The sequence below is a fragment of the Dipodomys merriami genome, unplaced genomic scaffold (genome assembly GCF_024711535.1).
Source record: "Dipodomys merriami isolate MVZ:Mamm:240054 unplaced genomic scaffold, mDipMer1.0.p SCAF_37, whole genome shotgun sequence".
NCBI classification, from domain to species: Eukaryota; Metazoa; Chordata; class Mammalia; order Rodentia; family Heteromyidae; genus Dipodomys; species Dipodomys merriami.
Window position 1 is genome coordinate 5,165,659 of NW_027205270.1, and position 8,971 is coordinate 5,174,629.

Sequence of the window (8,971 nt, forward strand, 5' to 3'; positions counted from 1 at the left end):
GGAAAGTTATAACATCATTGTTGTATTCATTAACCCATTAAAAGTCATTTTGTGTCAAGTACTTGGGTATACTACTATGGATATTCTTGTCCAAATCTTTCTGTAAATATGTTCTCTTTTCTCTTGGGTAAGTATGTGGAAATATGATGTCTGGGGAGTATACAACATGCTCTCCTGACCTATTATAAACAAAGCAACACTGGATAAGTTAGCTAGGTCAGAATATTTTCACCAGCAATTTATAAGCAATCCAGTCATTTTGTATACCTGTTACCATTCATTTATCCATTTCTACCATTTTAATGTGTATGTGTGTGTGTGTGTGTGTGTGTGTGTGTGTGTGTGTGTGTGTGTAGGTGTGTATCATATAGCTTTAGTTTACATTTTGTAGACAGTTAAGTATATTTAATATCTTTTCATGTACTTGCTAATTATTTGTCTTGTTTCACTGTATTTCTCTTCAAATTTTTACTTTTTTGTAAGGGTCTGTGTTTTCTTAATATTGAATTGTCATGCTCCTTTATGTACTCTGAATACAAGTCTTTGGGTTGATATATGAGGGTATATTCCTTGATTTTTATTTTTAATTTTAAAAGTTTTTTTTATTGTTAAAATACCATACAGGGTGGTTACAGTTACATGAGCAAGGTAATGAGTACATTTCTTATCCAGCATTGTTGCCTCCTTCTTTGTTTTTCCCCTACCATCCCATCCCTCCCACCTCCTCAAATAAACCCACCCCGCACCCTATATGTCCTCCCTCCCCCGCCTAAATTGTAAAGTTCATTTTTTTTGATATAGATTCTTGTACATCTCATTGTTGCAATTGGTCAATCTGTATCCCTAGTTAAACATTTTTATTTTTTTCCCTTCCCCTCCCCAAATTATACCAATATAAAATACAATGAAAGCAGGGGTTATACCATGGGGAAGGGACATACTAAGCAACAAAAAATAAAATCACATGGGACCTTATAAATATGTGAGAAACAATAGCAAGAAAGAAAAAAATCACGTGTGTCCCTATCTTGGGGCTCATTTCGCTTAACATCAACTTATTTGAGCTTTTCTTCTTATCCCAGACATATACTAGTTATTGCAAATAATGGAAACCTTGGGACCTATGTTTCTTTGGGTCTGGCTTACTTCACTTAATATAATTTTTTCCAAGTCTTTCCATTTTATAACAAATGAGGCAATGCCATTCTTTCTGATGGAGGCATAGAATTCACATTTCCTTGATCCATTCATCTAGTGAGGGGCATCTGGGTTAGTTCTATATCTTATCTATGGGAAATAATGCTGCAATAAACATAGTTGTGCTGGTAGCTTTAGTATGGTCTTGTTTGTGATCATTTGGGTAAATGCCCAAAATGAGATTGCTGGGTCATAGGGGAGTTCTTTGTAGAGTCTTTTGAAGAACCTCAATACTATTTTCCAAAGTGGTGGAACAAGTTTACATTCTCACCAACAATGCAATAGGGTTCACTTCTGTCTACATCCCCTCCAGCATCTGTTGTTATTAGATTTCTTTATTATAGCCATTCTAATTGGGGTGAGGTGGAATCTCAAATGTTGTTTTGATTTTCATTTCTTCCCTTTTTATTTTTTTTGGGGGGGGTCTGGTCATGGGGCCTGAACTCTGGGCCTGTGCCCTGTCCCTCAGCTCTTCAGCTCAAGTCTAGCACTCTACCACTTGAGCCACAGCGCCACTTCTGGCTTTTTTCTTTTTGCTTATGTGGTGCTGAGGAATTGAACCCAGGCCCTCATGCATGCAAGGCAAGCACTCTACCACTGAGCCACCTTCCCAGCCCCCTGATTTGCATTTCTTTTATGGCTAGAGAGGTTGAGCATTTCTTCATGTGTCTATTGTCCATTCTTATTTCCTCTACAGGAAGCTAAAAATATAGAATGGAAGAAAGACAGCCTCTTCAGTAAATAATGCTGGAAAAATTGGTTAATTTCAGTTGTTTAGTGAATAGATATTTAGAATTGTAATATCCTCCTGAAGCAGAGATCCCTTAATTAGTATGTAGCAACCTTCTTTATCTCTTCTCACTAATTTTAATTTGAAGTCTATTTTATCTGATATTAGGATTCCAACTCCCGCCTGTTTATGGGGGCCTGTTGCTTGGTAGATTTTATTCCAGCCTTTCATTTTCAAAATATGTTTGTTTTTATGGTCAAGATTTGACTCTTGAAGGCAGCAGATAGAAGGATGTAGCTTTTTAATCCAACTAGATAGTCTATGTCGCTTAATTGGAGAGTTAAATCTGTTAGTGTTGAGAGATAGGACTGAGAGGTATTTGGGAGTTCCTGCCATGTTATCCACCTTTGTGGGGGCTGCAACACCTGGGTTCTTCCTATGCTTCTTGGATTCTCAGTTTGGGTGTGGTTTCTTGGCCTTTATTGTGGTCTTGTTGGTTTTCTATGTGAAGGACATCTGTAAGTATCTTTTGTAGGGCTGGTTTTGTGGAGATACATTGTTTCAGGTTTTGTTTGCTATGGAAGGTTTTTAGTTGACCTTCGTTTATGAAAGAGAGTTTAGCTGGGTACAGTATTCTTGGTTGATATTTGTCTTTAGGGCATGGCATACATCATCCCAAGCTCTTCTTGCTTTGTCTCTGCTGAGAAATCTGCGATTTTCTTAATTGGTTTCCCATTATAGGTGATTGATCTTTTCTCCTTGACAGCTTTAAAGATCTTTTCCTTGTCTGAATTGATCCTGTGTGGATTATAGTGTGATGGTGGGATGTCCTGTTCTGATCTGGTCTATTTGGGGTTCTAAAAGCTTCTTGTATCTGAATAGGCCTATCTTTTTGCATGTTTGGGAAGCTCTCTGCTAGGATCCTGTTAAATAAATTTCCTAGACCATTTACTTCTGTCTCTAGGTGCTCCTCTACACCCATTATCCTCAAATTAGGCCTTCTGATGGCATCTTCCAAATGTTGAATAGATCTATCATATTTCTTGGATTTGTCTTGGATAGTTGTATGTTCTTTCTCTATATTTTCTAGGCTGTCTTCATTCCCCGAGATTCGATCTTCTGCATGGTCTAACTTATTGTCAAGACTTTTTCTTTTATTTTTATTTCCTTTCCTCCTAATTGGTCAGCTTTGATAGCTTCAAATTCTTGGTTGGAGCTTTGTTTTAGATCTTGTATGAACTTCTTTACTTCCTTAATTTGGTATTCAGTGTTTATTCTCAAATCCCTTAGATGATTGGCTATTGTTTTATTGTACTCCCTTTCCTTCTGTGGGCTCCAATCATCATTCCCTTTGTGGTCTCCTTGGATTCCTTCAGCTGTTTGTTTATGAATTCCATGAATACCTCTATTGATCTTTGTCTATTCTCATCCCATTCACACAATTCCTGTATTACTCTTTGATTAGCTTCCTCATGCTTACACAATTCCTGTATTTCTCTTTGACTGTTCTCAGCCTGCTCATGCAATTCCTGTATCAATCTTTAAGTAGCTTCCTCATGCTCACGAGATTCCTGTATTAATCTTTGGTTTGCCTCCTTTTGCTCCCTATCATGCTCACACTGTGTCCTTTGCAGGTTTTCAATCTTTTCATTTACAATGTTTACCAGTAGTGTTCATAGAGCTTTTTGGGAACTGTCCTCTGGATTATTCATTAACTGTTCTGTCACCTGATTATCATGAGGGGGCGTTGAGATATCCGGACTTGCCATTTTTCTTGTGTTTCTCCAGCTTGTTCTCCCCATTTGGTGTGAAAGGAACACCAATTTGTGCTAGAACACTATTTTAAGGCAAGCATCAACCAGAGTCTTGTAGTTGCACAGTCAAAATGTCTGCAGATACTATGTAGTTCAACAGATACAATCTATTCAACATCAAACAACTGTAGGTTAATGGGCTAAGAACATCAAAGAGGGATTCAGCAAACCAGAAATTATTATGTTTAGGGAAAATTGTGGGGGAAAAATAGGATTAGAGGATGTGGAGAGGTAAAAGGAGAGTGAATTTAACCCAGTCCTAATCTCAGAGAGGGAGACTGATTGAACAGAATGATAGGAGAGAGATTAAAAAAAAAAAACAAGAAAAAAATAGAAAAACAAAAATTTAAATTTAAAAAATGAAACACTTAAAAATTATGTAAGTACAAAGAAACAATATTGAGAGAAAAAAAGGATAGGATGAGATGAGGGGAGAGACAAAAAGGAAACATAAAAAAATGAAAATTTTAAAATTGGAATACTGGAAAATTATACAGGTTAAAGAGATAATACTACTATTAAAGAAGTTAAGCATAAGAAGTTATGAATTGAGTAATAAATTTCTGGATTAAGTATGTACACAATGGGGGATAAGGTCTAATAATCGATGACGGGTATATATCTGAGGATGAGCAGAACAGCAATTAAGACATAAAAAAAAAGAAGAAAGAGAGAAAAAAGAAAAGAAAAAAAAAGAAAGGGGAAAAAAAAGAAATGAATAAAAGGACCAAAATGCCAAGAGTTTTTTTAAAGCACACACACACATATACATTAAATAAAAATTATGAGAAAAAAATAATACAAAACTATTAAAAATATAAAAATTTTAAAAAAAGGTAGCAAAAGAGTTCTTAGATTTTTGGGGGAGCTGGGGGAAGATCTGTCTCTCCCCTGTTTCTGTAACCAGTCTCTTGGTGGAGTCTCTGGTCTCTTGTTTGATTTTCCTGTGGCTTGATTTGTTTCTTGTCAGTTTGTTTGTCATCCTTCTGCCAAGAGGGAGATGATTGATTCCTCTTGTTTTGAGTTGCTGTGATGAGGGTAGGTTCTGGGTAGGGTTGAGGCTTATCCACAATTAGTAGCTTTTCCCTGAGAAGTTAGCTCCTGAGACACTCACAGAGCCCAGCCTGGAGCCGTTCTCAGGGTTTATATTTACTTAGTTTCAATTGTTTGTCTAGGCTGAAGCAGGGAGGGGGAGCCTCTGGCTCTGTTTACCCAGTGAAGAAAGTCACTCCTCTGGGGGTGGAGCTTTCCCTGCCTGGAAGGGGTGACTTTCCCCTGGGTGGAGCTTAGCCTGGCAGATCAGGTCAGGTTCCTGGGACTTGATATCTAATATCTCTAATTGTTTTCTTCCAAGGCTTGGGTAGGTTCTCAGCTTTCAAGAAATCTTTCTCCCCTGGTCCAGAGCATCAGCCAATCTGGTCCCTTCTGCCTGGAAGTGCCCTGAGCTCAGCCTCTCCTCCCCACCTCCTTCCCCCCCCCCCCCAACCTGGTCATCTGTGTGCTAGCTGCTTGTTAAGGCCTTTGTCAGTATAAAAGATGGAGATCTTCTCTGGTGGTGAGGGAGGAGCTGCCTTCCCACTGCAACTCTGTGAGAAGGAGTGAGGATGTCAGGGTTCTATTCACACCAAAGTCTTGATTTCTAGGCTGTTCCTGGTCTGAGATCATCAGGATGAAGATTTCTGCTCCTTATCAGTTCTTGATGGTGGTGAGTAGAATCTGCTCCCATGCTGAGTTTGGCGTGTTGGTATGGGGGCTGAGGCCATCACCGCCACAGACACCACAGTCACCGCAGCTGTGGCTACAGGCAAGTGCTCAGATCTAGCTCCTTGCCTGGATTTTCCCTCTCTGGCCAAATTCTCTGTACCGTGATGGCACACTTGATGTGATTCTCTAGCCTAGGACTGGAACACTAAAACTGCTTTCTATGTGAGAGATTGTTTAACCTCCAGCTTCACTTCCACCATCTTCCTCCGGTCATTCCTTGATTTTTATTAAATAATTTAACTAAAGGCTGAAAAAGAAATAGGGAGAAAGAATTAAGTCTAGAAGTAACTGATTTAAGGTTGATTACTATGAAATTGCTTCAGGAAAGAGCATTACCTAGGAGAGAAAATTGTAAGCAAAGAGGAATTCTTGGGACAGACATCAAGTAGAAAGCATCTACGTTCTTGAAACAACAATTACATTGGAATGCAAGTATATATTAAAATAATTTACGAACACTCAATTTCATGATTATTTTTCCTCATATTGATTTAAAATGTACATTTTATTGAGTTTAATTTTATAGAAATCACTTATCTATCTCTGAGTACACTAACCGTTGACACATTAATAGATGGATCATTATCATTTTATTTCTTAGGTGCTCTACCTATTGAGAATAAAGGAATTAACAGGTAGCATTAATGAAGTGGCCAAATTTTTTTTTCTAAGAACAAGTCCCTGAGTTCAAATCCCAGTAATGAAAACAAAATGAGAAAAAAAATCCCTGAATCAAAAACGAAAACAAGTCGATAAACTTATTTTAATAATAAAGAAGCTATAAAGATAAGCAATAACTTCACTCAATTCCTGAAATAAAAAGGCTAAAAAAGTTAATGTATCCTCCCTCTCTATAAATTCTCTTATTAAATCATTTTGGAAGCTTTATTTTACTTAGATTGCTCTGGCTTTTTCTTTTTAAACTTTTCTTCTTTTTATCAAGTACAAAAGAAATACTTAGAAGAGTGTAGAGAATATCATGGATGAACCAGAAAGCCATGAACTATGGAAAGAATGCTTAGACCAAAATAAGTATTTCTTCTCACCAAGGTTTAGCTCTCTCTCTGTGCATGTTACCATTTGCATGTAAATACCAGTGCAATACAGTTATACATGACTCCTCGCAACCTTTTCATCTAAAACTGAGATTACAATCCATTTCAGGTGGTCCCAAGGTTACCTTATGTTTATCCATTGTCTCCATCTCCTTTGTTATCATCATCATGCAAAACTTCATCAAATCACATTATCACTTCATCAAACCACCTGTTGGTTTATTTTTTTTTTTTATTTTGCCTTGTACCTTACAACTCTGCAAAAATTCCTTATCACATTCTTTGAACTTGGGTTATAATCCAATAGATTAAAATTAGATCTTTTTATCATTCCATATATGAGCATCTTTCTTAAAAATCATGTCAGGTTATTTCAGTTTTTATCCTGGCACTCATGGCACATAGGTGGTATTAACTCTCTCTTGTTCTTCAAACATGGCAAACACTTCCCAGTGCAGAGGGAGCCTTTGGACACTATCACCCTCTCCTATTGGAAAGAATTTTCACCTGGCCCTTCACTGGATGATTTTTATACTGCATTTATAGTACTGCTTAAATATCACCTCCCCAAGAACTCGTTCTTGGCTACCTGCTACAATGTGTCACTTTTGATAATTTAAGACTATTTAATGTTTTTATTTTATAGTAGTTAGCAAATTTGTACTTTCTTATTTATTTGTTTAGTGACTATTTCCCCTGCAATATATAGGGAAAGCACATAGAGGAGAAATGAAAGATTTAGTGTAAGAGTAAGAGAGTAGATAGAACTCTAATTTGTTTTTATTGAAATAAAGAAGCCAACATATTAGAGAGAAAAATGGTACTCACAAAGGTTCTTTGAATATGAAGGGGAAAAATATGAAGATGTAAAGAACATTGTGTTTTTTTTAAAGAAAAGAAATTAACCCAGAATTGGTAGCATTAATATGTGGGCTGGCAATTTTTGAGGATTCCAGGGTTGCAGAGAGATGCTCATATAACCAGATATAGTGATGACATAGTACTTGGTATAAAAGATTTATATTGACTCCTTGTGTCAGGTAATGCAACATTGAAAGAGAATATAGAACTTGAAAGGTTAATGGTTAAAGGAAAGACGATGAGCACAAAAAATTCACAAGAAGGACTAAGACTTCACACATGTAAGAACTAAGATGACAAAATAAAATATGCTTTTGCTGCATCTTGGCAATATAAAAATAGAGATAGAATAATAATTACCAGAAAAGAAAGGGAAATAGGAGGACATAGGAGAGAACTAATTACTTCATCTTTGATAGTAGTTAATCCACATATATTTATCACTTAGTAAGGATCTACAAAGCTTCTGTGTTCACAGTCTTACACTCTCATGAAGAAAGATAGGAAAAAAAAAACTACATGAAAAATGCAAACATATCTTTCACTAAAGAGAATAAAACCAGAATACTAAGATAGCAAGAGCAATCCTTGGAAGGGAGAGATAGAGCTACATTAGCTAGACTATCAGAAAAGGCCTCTGTGGAATTAACATTTCCTATTGTCATAGGCTGCCACAAATATGACTATCATCTTAATGCCTTATAAAAAATAACTTCTTATGTTTTTTAAGAAATGTCTTGAAATAAAGGAAATTTAAAAATTAACCAAATAGTAATATGAGTTTGACTTTACACACATTGCAATCTTTTCTTCTATTGAATTCACTAAAATTATAAGAAATCTGACCTTAAAACATGAAGAAGAGAATGATAAAAAATAAGATAATGTCTGCCTGGGTATCTGTATGAGTATTTCTATCTATTTCAGGTGTTGTTATCAGCTATACATTCCAAATAATATATTTTCACTTATTTAGTAGTTATGGGTTGTGAATTATGATACATGTTCTGTAAATAATTTTCATACAGGAAGAGATAATTTTACAGAATAGAAGATTAATTTTATCACTCTCCTCCTATCAAAGACCTTAAAAGTATTTCCTATTTGCTTCACATTCTAAAATACCTCTAATTCTATATGTCCAGATAGCGGATTTTGTTCTGCATCCCATCTTTATTCACCTGGATTAAGCTCCCTTGGCATGCTTTTGAGAGAAAATGGATATTTCCATAAAGTATACATATTTATTTTGTCTTTATTTTTCAGAGTAGTCAGGAAAATAAGATTGAAGACTGCAATTGACCATGGTTTTTTTTTTAGCTCAATTGTTCTATACTTGAACGAATTTTATATTTATAAAAGATTTGTTTCTAACTTAAGATGAAAAGTGGCCACTGGAAACAGAATGGCAGAGAAAATGTATCTTTGGATGTGCTCTAAATAGCAAAACAATCACTGTAGAGTGAAACTTACTTCAGCTATTATGAAATGTTTTATATTTTTCTGTGCTTATCCACCTCAAACTCAATGTCTCCTGTCACTCAATGAAA